Raw genomic sequence first — 23,443 nt, 5'->3', positions numbered from 1 at the left:
GCCAGACACACGGTGCTGCTTCTGGGTTTCTGTCCTGTTCTAGTGGTGTGTTTGTCTATTCCAGTGCAAATACCACAATGTATTAATTCACACAGCTTTCTATGTGACTTATGTCTTCCGCCTTAACCTTTATGGGCTGTTTTCTCTTCCATGTGTAATTTAGAATCAGCTTGTCAAGACTCATAAGACTCTCCAGAGTTTTTGATGGACTTGAGTCTGTAAATCGAGGAGAACTGACATCTTTGTGATGCTTCTTTGTATAAATTAACACGGTCTCAGTTTATCTCGTTAGGCATTTTTAATGTCTATTGATAATAAAGTTTATAATTTTTTCTCATAAAGATCTTCTGGTATATGTATTTCTAGGTTCTACACATTTTTTAAATGCCATAAGTGATATCTTTTTTAAAAAGTACACTTTTTTTTTCTTTGCTGTTGGTTTAGAAGGACAATTGGTTTTATAATCAGGTCCCATGTTAAGCTCTACTATTTATTTATTTTTTTAACTTTTTTTTTATTGAGTTATAGTCATTTTACAATGTTGTATCAAATTCCAGTAAGCTCTACTATTTATTAAAAAATCTACTGATATTTTTTCAGAGAGGTTTTGATGTAGATAATATATCACACACAAATACAGTTTTGTTTCTTCCTTTCCAGTACTTAAATTCATTTATTTCTTTTTCTTGCCTTACTTCACTGGCTTAGATCTCCCATTGTATCTCACTTTATCCTCTTTGCTTTTCAACGTCTGTTTTGTGTTTTCAATTTCCTTGTCTCTCTGTTTCTACGATCTGGCTAATTTCTTCAGCATTCTAGACCATTTCAGGAATTGTCTTTTCAGGGAGTCTGATCACGTAATAAACTTGTTCATTGAATTTTAAATTTCGATTATGATATTTCTCATCTCTAAGGATTCTATTAAAATTTTCTAAAGTCTTAATCTTTTTTCATTTATTTATTTTTGGATGCAGAACACTTCTTTATTATAGCAAGATGTAAGACAAATATAACTTTAAGTGTTCATAACCACACCAGGCATTACCATGACTGGTGGTGTTATGCAGCTTGCTCAAATTTGGGGGAACAGTTATATATAATTCTTGAAATTCACTGACCATCTTCATAAAAACATTATGAAATTTGAACTGGGAAGACTGAGTATGGCATTGAAATGCATGCACATGTTTTTGTTCAGATATTTAAATTTTCTCTTTCCTGACTTTATTTACAATCTTGACATTTTCCTACATCCTAAGTGAGTTGACCAAACTCAGGGCCCTTTATTACTGAGAGAACTAGCACAATTCTGTTTGCCAGTGGCAACATCCTTAAAAGTTAATGAATAATAATTGATAGGTCAACAACGGGCTTTTGACCCAATTCCTTCTTCCTTTAGAGCAAAGTAAACTTTTACCTGAGTGTAAATAGTCTTCAAGCAACGCCTTTAAAAGCACTCTAAAAAACCAAACAACCTAGTGAAAAAATGGGCAGAAGACCCAAGTAGACACTTCTCCAAAGACACACAGATGGCCAATAGGCACCTGAAAAGATGCTCAGTGTCACCAATTACTAGAGAAATGCAAATCAAAACTATAATGAAGTATTACCTTACATGGGTCCGAATGGGTGTCATCAAAAAGTCTACAAATAGTGTGCCAGTGTAGATTCATCAGTTGTAACAAATCTGCCACTCTGGTGAGGGCTGCTGGTGATGGGGGGGCTCTGTACATGTGGGTGCAGAGGGTGTATGAGAAATCTCTGTACCTTCCTCTAAATTTTGTTGTGAACCTAAGACTGCTGTAAAAAATAAAATCTATTTTTTGTTTTCATATTCTTTTTCATTAAAGGTCATTATAAAGTCTATTTTTTACAAGGTCAACAAGTAATAAATGCTGGAGAGGGTGTGAAGAAAAGGGAAACCTCCTACTTTGTTGGTGGGAATGCAGATTGGAACAGCCACTATAAACAGTTGGATTGAGTTTCCTTAAAAAACTAAAAATGGAGTTATATGATCTAGCAATCCCACTCTTAGGCATATATCTGGAAAAAATGAAAGCTCTAATTTGAAAAGATACATGCATCCCTATGTTCATCGCAGCACTATTTACAATAGCCAAGACATGGAAGCAAACCAAATGTCCATCAAGAGATGACTGGATAAAGAGGATGTGGTATATATTCATGATGGAATATTACTCAGCTATAAAAAAGAATGAAATAATGCCATTTGTAGCAACATGGATGGACCTAGAGATGATCATACTAAGTTAAGTAAGTTAGAGAAAGACAAATATCATATGATATCACTTATATGGAATCTAAAAGAAATGATACAAATGAATTTATTTACAAAACAGAAATAGACTCACAGACATAGAAAACAGACATGTTTACCAAAGGGGAAAGGGGTGGGAGGATAAATTTGGCATTTGGGACCAACAGATACACACTGCAACAAGGACCCACTGTACAGCACAGGGTGCTCAACACCCTGCAACAACCTATAATGGAAAAGAATCTGAAAAAGCATGGATACAAAAATACACACACACACACACACACACACACACACACACACGAATCACCCCACTATACACCTGAAACATTTCAAATAAGCCATAACTCAATTAAAAAAAAAAAAGGAACACTCTCAACAGCCATTTCCATGTTAATAGTCGGATGAGGATTGTAGCCTTCAACCTGAAAAGTCTTCAGCCTTGAAGTCATCAATTTTCTCAGCTTTTCAAAGGATCTTGAGCTTTGAGAAAAGGCTTGGTTCTTGCTGAAGCTGCATTTCAGCAGCTCAGTGTGATTCAGGTAAATGTATGCATCTCCTAAAGTGTGTACAAAGTCGCCTGTGATGTGTGTGATCATGTAGGTGAGCAGGGTGTAGCGGGTGATGTTGAAGGGCACACCCAGGCCCCTGTGTCCTGACAAGTGGTACAGCCGGCAGGACAGCTCACCTCCTAGAACTGGCAAAGGGCATGGCGTGGGGGGAGGGCCAGGAGAGGAAGATCTTTGGGATTCCAAGCTCACAGGATGATTCTTCTGTCGTCAACGTTGGTTTTGATCATGTTAGTCACCGTTTATAGTTGGTCTACTCCCTGACCCGAATTAATCTGAATCCACATCTTCGTATTCGGCCCCCAAATGCCTCCTACACTGGGCTTAAATCCCCTTCCCTGGAGGACAATCCCAGGCTGTCGGAGAAGTCTCAGGACCCATTGGCACCCCAGGAAGACAGCTCCTCAGCGTTTGTGGATCCCGTGATAAACCACAGCAACTCCTCCCAAACACCCTTCCAGAAACCACGTTTGGCTGTCACCAGGGGAAACTCCCTCAGGCTGTAGCGCGCCTGCGTGCGGAACACCGGCAGGGTGCGGGTGCAGGTGCGCATGCGTTCATCCTCCCGGACGCCGCAGCGGAGGATGCGCTCCGTGTGCTCTGGTCCTGCAGCTCGCGGGGGGCGCGGCGCGGGGCGGGGCGCGGCTGCGGGGACCCCGCGCCCGCGGGCGAGGCGGCCCAGCCCTTTCCGGGAGCCCCGTTTCCCGCCACCGCTCCGGAGACTCCGCCTTTTCCTGTGACCCCTGTAGTCTTTCTTCTCAGGCACAGTTTCAACCTCCGTTTTACTTCTTAAACACAGTAAACACCCTTGCAGGTTTAGTCCGGTATCTGCAGTTGATAGGTTAGTTTCTGTCGTCGGCCGTTCCTGCTGGCTCTCATTCACGGTGAGTTACATCCTTCCGTGGTTCGGGCTTTTTGACTCTGAGTTCGTATTTTTTTTTTCTTTATGCACGAGAATTTTTGAGGCCCATGTGAAAGGTGGGTTCTTTGAGGATTTTCATCTGTTTCTGCTGGATGTCTGGGGCACCACCAGTGTGGGACCCTCCTATCCTCAAGTACCTGTTTTAGGTTTCTCAGTCTACTGAGGTGTTATGAATTTGGGCTACAAACTTTTGAAAGAATCAGCTTGTGTTGAGAATTCTCCAGGGAGATTTTTTTCCTGTCCATCTGGAGTCATGTGAGAGGACCGAGCTCAGCTCTCAGATTAAGTGATGGGGAATGATGCAGACACATGGTTACTCTGCATCTCAGTTTGGTGAGCCGGGATACAGGAGTTTAGATCTCACTAGACATTTCAGAAACTTTCTTCCCTTTTTTTTCAGATGTAAATTGGGGAACTTTTCTGCCTTGAGAACTGATCAAGGCTATTATAAATGGTAGGTTAGATCCAAGGCAATTTGTTTAATGCTGCCATTATGTAAATTGCTGATCTTTCTTCTATCGTTTAAGTTCGTGTTACTTTTGAATGTCCGTTATTGAAATTGCTTCAGGTTGTATATATGAATGCATGTATCAGATACGTATGATGTGTTTATTACTTGTGGATGGTATCCATTCTGCCCTCCTATATTTCTTTCTTAATCGCAATTACAACCTAATAAGACAGATCACCTGGAACCAGTTTCCATCAACCTTTCTCTGGTTCCTTCATTCGAAAAATATTTGAGTGCCTCCCTTGAGGCCGGTGCTGTGCTATGTGCTCATTCAAGTTTGTTTAGGTCAGTGAATACTGTGCACTCTATATTTGCTAGATACTACCTGGATGAATAATGCACACTCCTGGGACCCAAGAAAATCAGTTTAGTTAGAAAAATTTAAATTTTAGGACGAATCATTTGGCAGTTTTGCATCGATCGACACAAAATATGGGTACAGCACAACTTCTTTAACTTGCTGCTTGTGAAAACCGCATTTTGTATAATTATAGGTTCTCCTTAATCCAAGTGAATGAGGACAAAGTTACTTTTTTGCACTTTTTTCTATTTTACCTCTTTCTGAAACACACTGGGGTCTAACGTCTCCTTTCCCTTTAGCATTTAGCAAGTAAGACATAAGTATGATTTCCCACATGCGTAAATGACCCGGGTCATAAACGACGGAATTTTATCTTGTGTCCTCATAGTGGGGAGTGTTGCGGATGGTGATAGTTTCCGAGATCCTATAAGGATTTGACAGGACACAAGGAAACAAGGCCCAGGTATTGGCTGGACAGCCCAGGTTTATTTTAAATATAGGAAAATACCACCAATAAAAAATAAGTGGGGAAAACTGTTTAAATTGTAGAAAGTTGTTGTTGTTGTTGTTGTTTTTAAAGGATTGCAGTGTTCTTACTTTCAGAGATACTTAGTAATGTGAATGAGGCAACCTGATACTGCCTGCTACCGATTCTAAGGAAATCCGCTGGAGCGACTGAGATAGAACTATGAGTAGTTCATCACTTATTTGTTTTAAAAAAGGGTGCTTCCGGGTAATAACTACAACAACAGTAACAATAATAACACCACCCCTGAGTGTTTAATGTGTGCTAGGAACTTCCCTACGTGTGTTGCCAACTTTAATCTTTATGACAGTCTACTGTGAAGTGTGTATTATTATGGTCTCCATTTTTCAGATAAGAAAACTGAAGCACAGTACTTTGTCCAGATCACGACAGTGGTGAGAGAAGATTCGAACCCAGGAGGACTGACTCTAGAGTCCATGGTCCTAAGCTTTAACTGCTTCCAGTTTGCCTTTTAATTACAACAGTGTGAACATTCGCACTCGCCATCTTGTTTTCCATATTTTTAAATTATTACTTCACTTAGCAAATCTTTTTTTATATAGATTGTAAAAATGCCACCCAAGACGTTGCCCAATGCATTAGAAGTTAAGATTAGTGGAAGTCCAAATTTACAGATTGCAAGGTGGGCTGTTTTTATGGATGGTGGTTTACGTTCTGAAATACTTACACTGTATGCATGTATAAACAGTACTATTACAGAAGCAGAGAGAGAGAGAGAGCCTCACATGCACCAAAATTCCACAGTGATTAACGGGGTAATGCACAGTGATGTCTGATCTTCTTAGGGAACAGACTATTCTCTTCTAGTCTTTGAATGTTCACGCTGATATTTAGAGCAGGGTGTCTGCATTAACCCGTTCCATTAGATGGTGGTCTGCAGTTATGCTTCCGTTGTGCCTCTGTCCTCCCTGGGGAAGAGAAAGATGATGGATTCGGCATAAAGCTGGACCTCACTGTATAAGTAAGTCGCCTGACTGCTGTGCACATCAGGGTAACTTTCATGATACATAGAGGTAACACAATGGAAATCACAGTTTAGAAACCCAATTTATCTTGCTGTGAATAGAATTGCCTCCAATCCTGACGACAATTAGTTTTGTTCCATAATGCTGTAATAGAAATGTGACATTGAAAAACTACTTGCAATCTACTAAAGCGCTCATCGATCATGAGTTCATGCCGCAGAGGGAAAAATGTTAATTCCACTTACTTGAAAAAACATAAAGTGGTTTTTTTTACAAAGAGCGGCCACAAGGTCAGGGTGCGACTGCTGAGGTAATGAAGTGAAGGCTTCCCCGAAACTTTGAGTTGCTTATACATTCTATTAAAGCTGCAAAATTCTGCTGATTCTTGTTTCTCAAAACCACCGGGGTTGCGGCTCAATCCCATTATGGATGAGGTCGGGAGTGATGCCAGCCGTTAATGTTTCCTGGAACTGCACTGCCGCTGACGCTCTTGGCTGGCCTTGGGTTTCCTCCTTGGCTCCAGCATCCTCTTCCTCTTCTCCCAACAATGCCTGTCAAGTCGGTTCAGTACTTACACTGTTGTGCGGAAAAGCCCCATCCATATTGCACCTCACATTCACGGTGCAAATAAAAAGCCCCCTGCTCTGCAGTACTCTAGAAATTTAAAAAAACCCTGAAATATGGGTAACTTATTTTTCTCATCATAAAGCGCATTAAAAAAAAATCTAGCTTGATAAGATGGGACTCAGACATCTTGCAACTCAACTGAACGTATTTCTGAATTTGAGTTTCCTCATGGGTACATAGGGGATGATGGCTACCATGCGTGGTCACTGTGGAATCAGACATTAGCTGTGCAGGCTGCTTGGTGTGGCCTGAGTGCTGAGTGCTGGCTGTCGTTACCAGGCGACGTGAGAGTTGGTTCCCACCTTCAAGGAGCTTGTTCTGGAAGGAGAGAGAAAGCGTGTGCAGAAAAATCTATGCTTCAAGCCAGAAGGGGTGACGGCCATGAAGGAGCCTCGGGTGCCTTGCTGCAGGCGCTATGGAGATGGACTATGGGCTGTGATTCGGCGACAGCCTCCTAACCGGTCTCCCTGACCCCTGTCTTACCCCCGCCAGTCTGCTCTTCAGAAAACAGCCAACAAGTCCTTTCTTAAATGCAAATATGATCACGCTTAAAATCATTGTTATTATTAGGAGCTGGCTCACACGACAGTAGAGGCCAAGAAGTCCCGGGATCCGCAGTCGTCAGGCTGCGGATCCAGGAGGACCAGGGCTGTAGTTTCCAGCTGAATCCAAAGGCTGAGAACCAGCGTAGGCGATGGTGTGAGTTCCAGTGTGAGGCCAGGAAAAGACCAGCCTCCCCGCTCAAAATGTCAGGCAAGTGGAATTCTCTTGTTCTCAGCCTTTTGATGCGCGTGTTGTCCCACTTCTGGCCAGTGACAGTTCCCTTCAGGCGGGTTTCAGTGACTTTGACAGGTCCCTGTGAACTTTGATGGTTTCCTTCCTCTCTAGAGCAACAAAGGGCTCCAAGCTCATCTTGTACCGTCGTCTCCTGCCCTTGGCCTGGAAATCAGCTCTTTCTCCAATGAGGCCTAGCTCCTTTTGGTGGTTGGTAACATTTGAGTCCCACATCTGATTGTAGGGTGCTCACGACTGGACTGTTACGGCTTCCGGGACTTCTGGGTAGACGAGAGCTATGAAATGTGCATTGAAAAAACCCTATGAGTCCGTTCTGAAATTTCCAATTCAAATTTGACTTTGTTGAGTTTTTATTTAAAAAATTACACATTTGGCTCTTTTCTGAAAAGTCTCCATTCTTAATAACAACAACATACTTTTCTACAGTGTTATTATACTACATATATGAATAGTTAAACATAACTATGCCAATATTACTATGAGCAATTAGACGACTGAATAAAGGTTAAGGTGGGTTCTTTTTGTCATTAGAAAATATCTCATTAAATAAGTGTGGCCAAATACTGTGTTTTAAAGCCATTTGAATAATTTCTTTTCTCCATGTGGTAAATTATCTTTTCTAATGACTTATGTAGCACCATTAATGAGTCTTCATTAAACTTGAATTCTAATAGACTTAGTTCCTAGAGGGAGGGGCACTGAAGATTAGAGTTGCATTCTAAATCAATTAGTCAGAGCAACAAAAACACAGAAAGATCTGTTGTATAAATATGTGGTCACATAACAGATTCTCTCTTCCTGAGGCTGTCAGGGAGTGTAGAGCAGCAGATGGAGAATTTTCCTGCCAATGTGAGTCATTTAGCTTCCTAGTTAACATCAAGCTTCTGCAGGTTTCTTAATACACAGCAAACCATAGGTAATACCAGATTTCCTATCACCTGCTGGTTCCTAGGTCATGTTGGTGGGAACATGTCATGAACAAAGGGCCAGGAATGTGGTGGGGCTAGAAGCAAAGAAGGCAGTTGCCTTTCAGGAGCGTTGAAAGCAGGGATGAAGCCAGTGCCTGATGATTTTACTGCTTCGGTGGTTTACCCTCCGAGTACAGCTGGGGAGGAAGAGTGAGAGAGAAGGCAGATTGATTTCAGGGAAAAGAGATGGTAAGAAAGGAAGGAGGGGCAGGAAGATAAAAATTACAGTAGCTCTCCCTGTACCAGACACTGTGCTAAGCAATTTAATTAATTTAAATAGTTCTCAGAACTCAAATCACTTCCACAGTATTTCTTTAGAATGGACTGGAGGGTGTGTATTACTAACACCGTTTTAGTAAAACATTTTACCCTCTTCTTGGGTTTTGTATAATATAGTGATCTGCTGAATTAAACATTTTCGTAGACTAAATGCACACTTTGGGTTGAGGCTGAGACAAAGTCTCTCCCTCAGTGTTTTTGTAGGGACATAATTAGGAAGATCAGTATTATAATCACTTTGATTTCATTTTCCCAAGCCCCTAGCCTAGCCCCAGGCTCATAATACGTGCTCAATGAATGCTTGTTGAATGACTGAATTGCCCAATTACTTTTCAGATCCTCCCAACCCCAAGATGGAAGGGGAAACTAAAAATATACTCATGAAAATTTAATGCAGGCATACAATTAGATAAGGACGTATATTGATTGGAAATGCTGTAAATGTTGAAATAAGCATATGCTCTCTACTGAAGTAAAAGGAAACATCTAAAAAATCTGTGGATAATATAATAAGCTTTCAGTGCTAAAAGGAAAATCTTGGAAATCATCCAAATTCTCATTTTGTAGCTAAGAAAGCTTTGATCAGATAGGAGTGTGACTTTTGCAGGGCCACACCCCTGTTAGGGACAGAGTCAGCTGGACCTAGTTTTCTGATTCCTCCTCCATTCCGGCACATACTCCACCCTGACATCACACCCAGTGCCCAGCCAAGGACAGAGAGGAGGGACTGGCTTCCATGTTCACTGAACTCCATATAATTAGTTTTAGAATCCTGGGAGAAATCAGGCCATTTCCTGAGATGAGAATTAAGTCCATAAGTCATGCATTTCAGAAAATAAATGAGAAAATTCAGCAGATAAAAATAAGCCTGTTTAAACTGAGAACCAGATACAGAATAGTCTCTCAGTAGACCAGATAGATCCTGCCATATTAGAGACAATAACATAAAACTATTGGATGTCTGGGGGAGAGTTAGTCTTCCATCCCGCCAAGAGGCTGAATAGAATGACTGGTTCTATTTCCAGTTTCCCTCATTTTCATTATCTGTGTTTGGGGTGGACGATCACAAACTTAATTATTTCTGTTTGGGGTAAAGGTGGAGGACAAAACTAATGATGTCATCAGAGGAAGCACGCAGAGAGTATTTAACATCCTGGAGATCAGTCAGCTGAAAATTTTGCTAGCACATCACTCCTAGGGTGATGAGCTCGGTGGGCGCTGAGAGCAGCAGTGAGTTGTGCCAGCTGCCCACTGAGGGTGACAGTTTAAAAACAATGGACTGAAAAATGTCATAAATTTGAAAAACAATGAACTGCCTGGTGTCAGGGTTTAGAGATTGATGGGACTGGTGCCTGGAAAGCCAGAAAGGAGTGTAGAAATTCATACCATTTAAACATTCAGAATGTCCCTTGCTGTGATTCATTTAGAGCCATATAGATATACATGCATATCTACGTATGTGTGTATGTATACGTACACACACATACATTATTTATATTGTTTTCTGTCTGTGTTTAAAATGCTCAGGAGCTGAAACTTGTTTGGGAATGTTCAGTCGAGCGAAATGGTTCCTTTTGCAATATGCAGTTAGTATTCGTGGCTCAGGCTTTAACTTTCTTTTCTCTTTCTCCCTATGTCATTAAAGGTGAAGGGCAAGCGGGAGCGAGAGGGTTTTGCTTATTCTGGTGTGCTCCCAGCAGTGCTGCCGCGTACAGCCGCGAAGGCTCTGCCTTGCACAGCACGGACTGCGATGTGAATGGCGCCCCCACCCCTCAAAGTGGTGCATGAGGCTGCTGGTCTAATGTAGTCAGAGGGGGGTTTGGGTTTGGAAGTGGATCAGTTCACTATTGCTGCTCAGTACCCCAAACTTTGTGGTTTAAACCCAAAGCCATTTATTGTATTTCATGAATTTGTTGGTTCCACTGATCTTGACTCTGGTCCGCCATGCATCTAGGTGACCAGCTGGTGAGTAGTAGGCTGGTGGGTCCAGGGTGACCTTGACAGGCATGGTTCCCCTCTTCTTCATTGTTTCTCACAGTCCTCCAGCAGCTCATCTCAGGCTTGTTCTCATGTTAGTGGCAGTTAATGTACAAGTGTTTTTCAAGCTTTGGCTCAGTCCAATTTGTTGCTTTCCCATTTGCCAAAGCAAATAACTTGGCCAAGTCCAGAGTCAATGTGAGAAGGCAGTTACCAAAGAATGTGGATACAGGGAGGTGTGAAAAGTTGGGACTCTTAAAACTCTCAAGGCAATCAGTCTAACTGAGTCAGCAAACAAAAGGCTATCATGAATGCTGACAGTCATTGTTGTTCAAGTCCACCTTGTCTTACTTTGGAGTTTGCATTGAGTCATTTATTTATCCATCCAACATTTATTAGGGAACTGTCACGTTTAGACATTGTTCTAGAGGCTGGAACAAACTTTGTGCTTAAAATGGTTACCTGGTGGGACAGGATTTTCTTTGTGCCTGCCACCTTCTGTTTCTTTTCTTATCTTAGGTATGAAGGGGGTCTTTTGTAAATCGGAATAAAGAGGTAGAGATTTTGTCAACGTAGTAATAAATCAAAAGTTTGCTCTTTTGTCAAGAGATGTCGATGTTAACTGAGGAAGATTTGAAGGTCCTGAAGTCTCTTTACGCAGGAATATCGCCCCTCTTGGGAGGAGCTGGGACTTGGAAAAGAGGGAAATGAGGTAGAAGAGAACTGAAGAGATGAGGTGGTGCAGGGAGAGTGGGAAGGGAAGGAAATACAGAGAGAGAACTTTAGATGCCTTTTCTGAGGTGGACTGAATTAACTGAAGGATGACATTATGGGAAAGCAAAGGCGTTTTGCGTCTTCCTCTGGTTACTCCATGTTTGCATAATTGGCGAATGCTTTTCTGTGGTGTGTTGTCTTAATGTGACCTCCCAGACCCTAGGGGCCACTGAGGCACTTCGTTATGTGGGGTTATTGAAGAGCCACCCAGTTAGCTTGCTCTGTTCTTCCCCTCCTATCCCTTCACAGCCGCCCAGGCTCCTCTTCATCCTTACCGTGTGCCAGTCACCATCAGCTTCCTTTGGCTTTAGGAGACTCCCCCTTCAGCTGGACCTCAGTTATTAGTCATTTTAATTTTGCCTTCTGTAGAGTTCTAGGATTCTCATCGTCTTCGGTCTTTATTCTTTAACAGCATTCCCACAACCTAGCTCCCAGCAGATGACCTTGATTCTGATTTCACTCATTCCTAGGACATTAAGGCAGCTCCAGTGATCAGGCGAAGCAGGGTGGCTGCAAACAGTACTGTGCAAATAATAGTAACAATTGAGCGCTTATTGCTGTAAGCACTCAGTGTCAATGTAGTGATGTTTTATACACAAGCTCACAATGGCGACCTGATTCTCCTTCTATAGATGAGAAAACGGAAGCGCAGAGAGGTCACACAACTTGCTGAAATAACAGAGCTGGTGGCAGAGCTGGAATTTGGATCCAAGTGGTCAGGCACAGCGGCACGAGGTAAATAAGGGCCATTCCTGACCGCAGGGAGTGACCGCATTCATTTTCTCTTTTCATCTGTTATCACAGTCTTGCACTGTTTCAAACATTGCCTGCCTTCCTTCATTCTTAAGAAAAGTTCCTTGACTTTTCTAAGTTTACCATTTACATGATGTTTTAATTCCTGTCTCTACTGCTTCCCTCCCTCCTGCCCTCACCTCCAGCGAGACCTCGCTCTTCATCGTCTTGGCTTTTCCTTCTGTCTTCTGTCACTTCGTCTCTGCTGGCTGTCCTCTAATGAACTGTCCTCTAACTTGTTGTTTTCTTGAATCACAAGACGAAAACAATCGTACCTTTAATAACCTACCTTTAATGGGGTGTGCCTTTCACGTGCCTTTGATGGGATCTGCTCTCCTGGGGTCTCTGAAGCGCACATCAGAACAGACCATCCTTCCCCGGTCGTGCTCGGCCTTCCCGTCTCTGGGAGGACTTCCCTGCTGCCCTGATTGTGTCTTCCTGTCTCCACAACTGGATTTTACTCCTCCTGTTCTTACCTGTTGTGGGTGTTGCCCGGTGTTCTGCCCTGTGAACTCGCCCCTAATCTTTTTACTTTCTCTCTCGGTGATACAGCGGCCATGTAATTTATTGCACCAGAATGGGACACTGTTGTCTGGGATAGAGGCCAAGCTGGGTGGGATGCCAGGACGGTAGGAATAAGGCAGGAATGCACCCGTTCCCCAGGCTCTCTCAGTCCCACATTTTCAACCCCTTACTGGTGGTCTCTATGCATGTTCGGGGCTTTAAGCTCCGCACATCCCAATTCACACTCTTCATACTTTCACTTTTTTTTCCTAACCAGCTGTTCCTGATTTCCTTACTTTTGCCATCTTGCAAATGACTGAGACCTGAACACTTGGATCATTTCAAAGTCCTCTATGGACATCTCATTCCCCAGCTTTTCCTTTTAAGTTCTATGGGTAGCTTCTCCCTTGTCCCAGCTGCTCTTGCTGCCTCGGGCAGCAGTAATATTAAACAGTTGCTGCTGATTGTTTTTGAACAACACCTCAAGGGGAAAAAAGTTTTTGCTGAGTGAACTCTGAGTCAGGTCAGATAAAGGTGAGCCTTGGAAGTGGGGGATTTCTGGGAGCAGCCAGATAGGTGAAATAGTGGGATGGGGCTTTTGAGGAACCCCCGATCCATTCTGCCCCTTCCAGTGGTTGCCAGAGTGCTGGTTTTCATGGCTGTTGTGAGCGCAAGGCTGCAGGTTTTCAAGATTACAGCAGAGCTTGGGAGACGGGGATGGGAATGTGGCAAGTTAAACAAAACTTCCTGTTTCTAATGGAGATTCAGCTACTTTTTTGAATAAATTCTCCTTGGATTGTAACAGGCTTTTGGCTAATTTCTAGAGTTCTGAAAAAAGATGATTTTTGGCGATTTTTGTTAGTATTCTTATTGCTTTTATAGGCGGAGTAGATTTTGGGGGTTCCTTACTCAGAAGTCAGAATCCCTGCATGGAATGCTTTGAGCTTCAGTTTCCACTTAATGAAATCCTATTAATAAATTCTGAATTTTTAAACCTTTCCCTGACCATAGGGAAAGAGATTTTTTTTCTTTTTAAAATTCCTACAGTATATTGCATGTATCACTTATTCTATTGTCATGAAAATTTGGTGTTCATAAAAATAACCTCCAGAGATCAGGGTTCAGGACGGCTGGAGAAAGACTAAAGGATCTGCATTTTAAACAAGTCCTAGGGAACTGGAGTGCTCATAAGCTCATGGGCCAAATTTAATTAAGAAACACTGATCTAAATGGTATTCATACTACTAATCATATACCAATATATATTACATATATATTTATTATTTTATTTTACTTTTTGCATGTCTGTGTTTCTCTAGTAAAATAAAAACTCTTTGTCTACAGAAACAGTGTCATGTACCCACTGAATCCTCAAAGGATTCAATATTATAGGCAACCTTTGAAAAGTTTGCTGATGAATCGATAAGTAAGAGCACTGTTTTCATGAGCAAGACGTTCTTAATTCCAAACTAGGACCGACCACATAAAACTTCTGGAATTTGGAAACTCACCTGGTAAATTGACAATTGCCAGCAATTGCTTTCTTAATTAAGAAAGCAGTTAATTTTTAGAGATCTGAACTTGAAAAAAGTACTTCAATCGTTTTCACAAATTATTTTCTTGAAAAATGCTAAGTACTCAAACTCTAGCAAAATACATAAATGAAAAAACTTTGATCTTAGGTGCTTTGAGAGAAAGGAGGGGAAACACTGAACTGCAAAAAGATATATGTCCTGCTAGTTATTCATTTCTTTTTCTCTCAAGATGAGGTTTTAGGTGAAATGTCAGCAGTTCTGTCATCATTCATCTTTTTAGTCTCAAAGCTGATAATTTACAGACTTTCTCTACTTTCTCTGCCATATGGCCATGTGCCTCTTGTGCCTGAAATAGGCACAGGTTGCCAGGACTTGTGAGGCTGGCTCGGACGCAGATGGCAAAGTTATCCCTGGTCTCAGATTGTCTCTGTGATCCTGTGGTGGTTTCCTGGTTGGTAAGTTTACATTCTCTTGTCCAGAGAATCTGTGAGATTTAAAGGAGTCTCGTGAGAGACAAAGGTGCTGTAGGATGTTAGACCATAAGGGCAGCACTCCAGTTCCCTGCCGGAGAGAAACAGATTAAGCTGTGAGCGCCGCAAGTCTCCAGTAGCATTCAGTCAGCTGTCTTGCCTTACATGAAAGGAGCTCGTTAGAAACTGGTTAGGTGGTCACAGGTTCTCTCTCTCTGTGCATTGCGTAGAGAGATACTTGTTTCGGCTTATTTAAGAAGATAGCAGTGAAAACATACCAAAATGTTTCTGAGTTGTATGTATACCAGACGTGTTTATTAGAAATAGTGGATTTCAGTAGCAGCATTCAGGACACAGAGGAGGACATCATGAGGGGGTGTGTGTGTGTATTTATTAAAAGTTTTATTTAGGTGTAATTGATACATAAAGGGAAACTGCACACTTTGGAAGTGTGTAGTATGATGTCTTGACATATAATTACACCAAGTAAACCACCACTGCAGTCAAGGTAATGAGCATACTCACCTCCCCTAAAACTTCCCCATGCTCCTTTGTAACCTTCTTCAGCCATTCCTTCCCTTCCTGCCCTCTCTCCTCTGCAAGGCACCGATCTGCTTTCTGTCACTATAGATCAGTTTGCATTTTCTAGGATTTTACACAAATGGAATAATACGGGTACACTGGTTTTTTTTTTTTGTCTGAATTCTTTCATTCAGTGTAATTATTTTGAGATTCATTCATGTTATAATGTTTAACAGCAATTCATTCTTTTTACTGCTGAGTACTCCACTGTGCAGATGTACTATAGTTTGTTGATCCATTCACCTGCCGACGGACATCTGGGTTGTGTCCAGTCTTCGGCTATTACAAATACAGCTTCTAAGAACATGCATGTGCAAGTATTTACGCTCTTTTATTTCTCTTGGGTAAATATGCTGGGGTAAATGGCAGGATCATGTGTACATAGATGTTCAACTTTTTAAGAAAACAGTTGACGATTTCTTAAATGGTTGTGCCGTTTTACATTCCCAGCAGTGGAAGGGAGCTCCAGTCCCTCCATCTTCTTTTGAACGCTTGATACGGTCTGCCTTTAAAATGTTAGCCGCTCAGTAGGTAATATAGGTAATAGGTACTACATCAAGTTATCTTTTCATGTGTTCATTTGCCATCTGTATATCTTTGGTGAAGTGCCTCCTCAAATATTTAGCTCATCGAGGAAGTGGATTGTTTTCTTACAGCCGAGTTTTGAGAGTTCTTTATGCATTCCAGATACACGTCTTTGTATCCATCAGCTGCTTTGCAAATACTTCTCCCCAGCCTGTGCCTTTTATCCTCTCTACAGGATCTTTTGAAAAACAGAGATTTTAACTTTTTGTGAAATCAGTTTATTTTGCTTTTGATTTTAAAAACTATATTCTTGTTAGGCAAAGAATTCTAGGTTGACAGTGTTCTTCTTTTGGTATGACTTCTTGTTCATATTATTTCCAAAGAGAAATCTGCTGTCATCTTTGTTCCCCTCTATGCTGTATGTCTTTTTTCTCTAACTTTTTAAGATTTCTTTCTTTATCACCATTTTTGAGCAGTTTGATTATAATGTGCCTTCATAAGGTTTCCCTTATACTTGCTGTTTTAAAAATTGATATAATTAATATGTAACATTATATTAGTTTCATGTGTACACCATAATGATCTGATATATGTATATACTGTGAAATGATCACCACAATAAGTTTAGTTAATATCCATCACTACACATATTTCTTATATTTGGGATTCCTTGAGCTTCTTGGAATTGTGAGTATTTAGTTTTCATCAGATTTGAAAAAAATTGGTTCAGTATTTCCTTAATTTTTTTTTTCTGTAACCTGTGCCCATTTGTGGGATCCCACCCGACGCCTTCCTGCAGCTCACTGATGCTTACTTAGTTTATTTGAAAACACTCACTTTTCTCTGTATGCTTTATTTTGGATAGTTTGTATTCAGTTGTTTTTAAGTTTCCTGAGTCGTTTCTTCTGAAATGTGTAATTTGCCGTTAACTCCATGCCAGTGTATTTTTCGTCTCAGACACTGTCATATGCATCTATAGAAATTCCATTTGGATCTTTTTATATTGCCGTATCTCTAGTTAACATTTTAAACATATGAAGTACAGTTATAATAGCTGTTTTAATGTCTTGTCTGCCAATTCTAACATCTGTGTCAGTTCTCATTTGCTTTTCGCCCGCAGTTTTGGTCGTATCTTTCTGGTTCTTTGCATGTCTGGTAATTTTCTGTTTGGATATAAGACATTGTGAATTTTACCTTGTTACATGCTGGACATTTTTGGATTCCTATTAATATTCTTGAGCTTTGTTCACGGGCCCAGTTGTGTTACTTGAAAACATTTGACGTTTTTGGGTCTCGCTTTTAAGGCTGACTTTGAGGGCAGAGCAGTATTTAGTCTAGGGCTGATTTTTCCCCATTGTTGATGCAAGTCACTTCTGTGTTCTCCGCCTGGTGCCCCAAGAATCACGAGTCTCTGCACGCTGGGTGGTGGGAACAGCCGGGCATCATGGCCTTTGATCCTTCAGGCGGTCTTGCCGGGGCCTCCCAGGTAGTTTCTTCACACACATGCACTCGTTAGTACTCGGACACACACTTGGGGGAGACCCTCTTCAGGTACCTGCAGTTGTCTCGGTGCGTCTCTCCCCTCTCCAGCATCCTGTCTTGTGGAGTCCAGCTGTCTTGGTCTTCCCATACTCCCAGATCTATCTCGTTGTCTCAGGTTGTCGACTGGGCTCTGCCAGGGTTCCCCTCCCTGCGTCGTGTCATGGGACTCTCTGAGGGCAGTAGGCTAGAGTGGTTGCAGCACTCGCCTCTTCCGTTTTGTCTTTCAGGGACCACTGTTCTTTGCTTCCTATGTCCTCTGTCTTGAAAACTATTATTTCATATGCTTGTCAACGTTTTGGTTTAAGTGGGAAGGTGTATCTTTTAACCAACCTTGGCCAGCAGTGTGAGTCTCTGGGAGTGTTTTAAACACCAGCTTGCTCCATTAGAACTGTGACCAAGCCTGAAGACCAAGTTACATGTGGTTCCTAAATAGACCTTTTCTTCTCTCAAAAAATACTCGATTAATTTGTTACTTTTATCATTTGACATCCCTGGTTATTCTGATAGTTACTGCCCTCACGAACCCAGTGCTCTTTTATCAGGGTGCAAATAGAGTGTATTCTAGTTTTAATTGAAAAGATATTATTGTGATCATTCTGAGAAGGAGAAAATCGCTCTCTTTGTGGAAGAACATCAATGCTTCAGTTCTATTTAATATGTGGGAGTGAAAGTCTGTTCAGTGTACTGGCCTGACTTGAAAGATTTCACCTGTCATTAGATGGTGGGCAATTATCCATGTGTTTAACCAAGCTCCAAATTTGTCTGACTTTGTCTCTCTTCCCTGTGATATTTCTCTCTGTTTCTGAGAAGATGATAGCTGTTGCATGAAAAAAATTTGTTTTGTTGCCAAATACTTGTGCATCTCAGTGTAAATCAGGTACATTTACTGCAGAGCTTCTTGGAGCCTTACTGTGCCGATACGCATGTGGTTGTCCAAGCGGGTGTACAGGCTGAGGCCTTTTCTAAACTTGTTTGACTATCAGACCATATGTTCTTGGAGCATCTCTTGCAGTAGGTGCCCTACAGAGTACATGTTAGGAAATGCTGTGTTAGAGAGACATGAAAACCTAGAGTTTTAGATTGCTTTCTGGAACACGCCATCAAAAGCCTTTCAAGTCAAGATCCAGAAAATTTCCTTTTCCTCCTAATTTCCTTTTCCATTTTCCTTCTCTAATCATTCAAGTCCTTGCAAAACAGAAATTCTGAATCAAGCACTCGATAGATACCATTAAAGAGGTATATTTAGGGGGAGTGGGGTGGGAAGGGATAGACTGGGAGTTCAGAATTTGTAGATACTGACAGGCATATGTAGAATAGATAAACAAGATTATACTGTACAGCACAGGGAAATGTATACAAGATCTTGTGGTAGCTCACAGAGAAAAAACTGTGACAATGAGTATATGTTTATGTATGCATGTTTATATATATGTTCATGTATAACTGAAAAATTGTGCTCTACACTGGAATTTGACACAACATTATAAAATGACTATAACTCAATAAAAACTGTTTTAAAAAAAGAGGTATAGTTAAAGGGAGGAAAGAGAAGTTACTTGTTTGGTCTGGGCCTCAGTTTACATATATGTGAAGCAAGAAGCTTGGATTATGATTGTTAATATCTCTTCCTGCTCTTTAATTCTGTGCGTTTTTGATTCAGGAAGGATGATCCCTGACCCCGATGTACTGACTGTCCAGCTGGGGGTGCAAGGCTGATGCCAGTGACACAACTAGTGAGCAGTTCAGAATGGCACATATCTCTAAGCCAAGGTGTGTGGTGCAGGTTGGAGGCGCTCGACAAGTGCAGAGAGGGGAAACCGGTGAGGCCGGAACACTTCTAACTCACTCTTGTTTTTTCCTGCTACGTTAGGCACTCAGCAGAGCCTCCACAACAATGATTTAACGAGAGTGTATTTGGCTGTAGAGATGTAAGATGCAATTCCCACGTGTAAAGACTTTATCCCACGTCTACTTAACCTCACCTAATAACAGTGCTGCAATGTAAGGTTAATGGAAACAGCTCTGTCGATAGAAGCATATAATACTTGTTAAACAATCATTAGGCCACTCATGCTTTCTGTGGAACCTGAAGGCTTGAACTAAGAGGTGTTCTAGGCTGAAGGCGTGAACAGGACCCTAGGATGTTAGCGCTGGAAGAGCCCTGGGGGGGGGGACACCAAGGTAAGGGGTCAGCAAGCTTTTTCTGTAGGGGGCCAGACAGTAAGTATTGTATTTATTTATTTATTTACATTTTTTTATTGAGTTACAGTCATTTTACAATGTTGTGTCAAATTCCAGTGTAGAGCACAATTTTTCAGTTGTACACGAACGTAAACATATTCATTGTCACATTGTTTTTTTTGTCGCTGTGAGCCACCACAAGATCTTGTATATATTTCCCTGTGCTAGACAGTATAATCTTGTTTATCTGTTCTGCATTTTGAACTCCCAGTCTGTCCCTTCCCACCCCCTGCCTCCTTGGCAACCACAAGTTTGTATTCTATGTCTATGAGTCTGTTTCTGTTTTGTATTTATGTTCCTTTTATTTTAGACTCCACATATGAGCGATCTCATAAGGTATTTTTCTTTCTCTTTCTGGCTTACTTCACTGGACAGTAAGTATTTTAGAGTTTGCAGGCTGTAGATCACTGCTGCAGCCATTCAGCTGGGCCACTGTAGTGCAAAAACAGCCACAGACCATCTGTAAATAGTTGGGCATGGCTGCGTTTCAATAGAACTTTACATACAGAAAGAGGAAGCCTGTGGGCCAGGGTTGCTGAACCTTGATCTGGATGAAGAGCAGAGTAGTTTAGGGTTTGATCAAGATCACAAGAGATGTGGACTGAATTGTGTCCCACAAGTCGTATGCTGAAGCCCTAACCGCTGTGTGAGTATATTTGGAGATAAGGACTGCAGGGAAGTAATTAAGGTCAGATGAGGTCATGGGATGGGTCCCTGATGCAATCACTTCGTGCCCTTATAAGAAGAGGCATCAGAGAGCCTGCTTTCTTTCTCTTCCTCTCGCCACCATGTGAGGAGCCCGCAAAGAAGCAGTTGTGAAATAACAGAAAATACAGTTGTCTCCGCCCCTTGTTCCTGGTGCAGAGCTTCTAAAGTGCCTTGGAATTTCCCTGGGTGATGGGTGGTGGGAGCATCTTTTGTTCTAAGGAGGCTGCTCTTGGTGGGTGGGCTCCTGGATGGGGGCTGGCCACCAGAAAGACCAAGCCATGATTTGAAGCTTGTAACTTTCAGCCCCATCCCTCATTCTCCGGAGAGAGGAGAGGAACTGGAAATTGAGTTAATATTGATCATGCCTATGTGATGAAGCCTCCATAAAAGTCCCCAAAGTACAGGGTTCAGAGAGAGGTTGGTGAACATATTGACATGCAGGGAGGGTGGCACACCCCAACCTTTCCAGGACAGACCCTTCCAGATCTCAGCTATGTATCTGTTCATCTGACTGTTCAGTTGTACCCTTTAAAATATTACTCGTAATAAGTTGACAGTAGTAAGGAAAATTTTTTGGGTTCTGTGAACCACTCCAGCAAATTCTCAAACCTGAGGAGGGGGTCACGGGAGCCTCCGGGTTACAGTCATGTCAGGCAGAGGTTGTGAATAACCCGGGGACCTGCTACTTGATTGACATCTGAGGTGGGAGGCGGTCTCGTGGGACTGAGTCTTCATCCCATGGGGTCTGTGTTAACTCTCATCAGTGTCAGAATTGGATGGAGTTGAACTGAACTGTCGGACACTCAGCTGGTATCAGAGAATTGGTTGGAGGAAGGGAAGAACCCCACACATCCAGTGTATGCAGTGTTTTGAGTGTGAGAGGAAAGGAAAAGACAGTGAATTTCCTTGACAGTGGTCACCTGCAGGCCAGGAAGAGAGCTCTCCCCAGAGCCTCACCGGGCTGGCAACCTGGTCTTGGACGTCCAGCCTCCAGAACTCTGGGGAAATAGGTCTCTGCGGTTTCAACCCCCCGGTCTGCAGTGTTTTGTACGTCCCGTGCAATATTTGGGATGTACATATGCTGAAAAATGGTATCTTCTCTATCTGAGATCCAGACTTGTTTGTCTTGCATTTGTATTTGCAAACTCTGGCCACCCTCCTCAAGACGCCATGCTTTCCATTTCATCCAGAACTTGCTTTGAATGATGAAAGCTGGCGATAGCATTCCGAGAAATGTAAGACACCAAGGAACTCTGCTGTGTCCTTTTTCACTTGTGTTACTGCCCTGTGTGGGCCAGCTACTTGCGCTGAGAATGCTCACGTAAAAGGGAAGAGAAAAATCAGGCAACCTAGAGTCCCCGTCTTTTTCAGTCCTTTCTTACTGGTCAGTTGGCCTCATGCAGAGTTGCTAGAATGTGCACGTATCAAGAAGTGAAATAAAAACACTGGGATTAATTTTGTGCAGTGTTCCCACTGTTTTCATAAGAGCTAAATAACTGTACAGCTACGAGAAAATAAAATAGGGAAACCCAAGAAGGTTTTCCTAAGGAAGTGATTTCTTATGGGGAGATCTGAAAAATGAATAGGCATTAACCAGGTGAAGGAAAGGTATGGGGTGTAAAAACATGGGCAGAGACCTTGAGATGAGAGGAAGCGTGATGATTTGAGGAACTTAGAGGGGCCCGGATGGCTGGAGCACAGATATGCAAAGAGCCTGGAACAAGTAACATGGCCTGGCCGCTCAGAACCTCGCAGGCTGGACTAGCGGTTGTCCTGGCCTGCAGAGAAGCCCTGCAGAGCTTTAAGGGCCTTCCAGGTTATTCAGGCTGCAGTGCATTTCAGGAGAACAAAAATGACTGTGAGAAGGCCAGTTAAGAGACGCTTGCTGTGTGATGGTGGTTTAAATCCAAGCTCTCAGTGGTGGCCGAGCTGGAGAGGAGCAGATGGAGCTGAGGGAGTCTTAGGAGGGCTTGGTAAGGGTTGAATATGGGAGTGAGGGAGTGCGTGGTGTTGGCTAATCCCCACACGCCTGGCCTGTGGAACTGGAGCGGTTGGGCTGTGGGTCTTTGGGCGGGAGACTCTAGAAGAGAGCTGGGTTTCAGAGGACAGGTGGGAGCGGGTTGTGGTTGAGTTTGAGGCGCACATGGAGGTACTGGCTAGGCAGCTGGGTATGCGGGCCTTGGGTAGGCTTTTCCCTGACCACAGCGAACATTTGTGATACCTTCCACAGGGAAAGTGAAAGTATTTTGGATGAAAAATGAATGCAGAAAGACTGACTTGCCTGTCTGTGCTTCGTGATTGCGGGCAGACACCCTGGAGCTGTGTCTGATGGAAATCCCAGCACTGGGAGCGGCTTGAAGGGAAAGGATGCAGACCAGGATCCTCCCTCCTGAGTTTCATAGATGAGATGGGAGCTTCTTCAGACAGTGATGCCGCAGCCTCTGGTCTCTTCCCATCCACATTTACAATGAAATCTGAGCTGCCTTCTTACAAGATCTTGCATGATTCGGCCTCAGTCCGCCTCTCTAATGTCATCTGACCCCCCTCTCCCTAGATTCTAGCCGTGTTGGCTCCCTGCTTGTTCATCTCTCAAACCAAACTTCCTCTGCCCCAGGCCATTTGAACTTGCACTTCTCTTCTTCACCTCCCTTATTCTCTTAACAGCAGCTCCTTCCCTGCATGAGATTCCAGCTTAACTTCCTTCTCCACAGGGGACCCGTCCCTGTTCACCCACCCTAAGTACTTGCCCCCATCGCCTTCTATTCCACTACCCTGTTTTATTTTCTTCATCGATCTCACACTCGCTGAAATTGGGTTTATGTATTTACTCACCTATTTCTCCCTATCAAATGAAGTTTCACGAGAAGGGCAGCTGGGTCTGTCCTGTTCAGAGCCGCCACACCAACCCCTGTCACAGAGCCTGTTAAGTGGCGGTGCTGAGCACGCTTCTGTGTAGCGGATGAATTCTGTCAGACGCTGGGAAAACACAGATACTGAGCAGGAATCCAAATCTTGAGGGCCGCAAGTGTCA

The 23,443-nt window shown here is 42.6% G+C and overlaps 1 long non-coding RNA gene and 1 pseudogene across 2 annotated transcripts in view; one reads left to right on the top strand and one right to left on the bottom strand.

Moving 5' to 3' along the window:
- Window positions 1–2,486: 2,486 nt before the first annotated feature.
- Window positions 2,487–3,451, bottom strand: LOC102525258 (thymidylate synthase-like; annotated as a pseudogene).
- Window positions 3,452–3,570: 119 nt separating this feature from the next.
- Window positions 3,571–23,443, top strand: part of LOC140700389 (uncharacterized) — a 100,554-nt gene continuing 80,681 nt past the window's right edge. For both annotated transcript variants that reach the window (XR_012078786.1, XR_012078785.1), the window contains exons 1-2: window positions 3,571–3,731; window positions 12,146–12,248. This is a non-coding gene — a long non-coding RNA (uncharacterized lncRNA). The remainder of the gene's footprint in view (window positions 3,732–12,145; window positions 12,249–23,443) is intronic.

The sequence above is a fragment of the Vicugna pacos genome, chromosome 12 (genome assembly GCF_048564905.1).
Source record: "Vicugna pacos chromosome 12, VicPac4, whole genome shotgun sequence".
NCBI classification, from domain to species: Eukaryota; Metazoa; Chordata; class Mammalia; order Artiodactyla; family Camelidae; genus Vicugna; species Vicugna pacos.
This window is presented reverse-complemented; position numbering and strand designations above follow the sequence as displayed.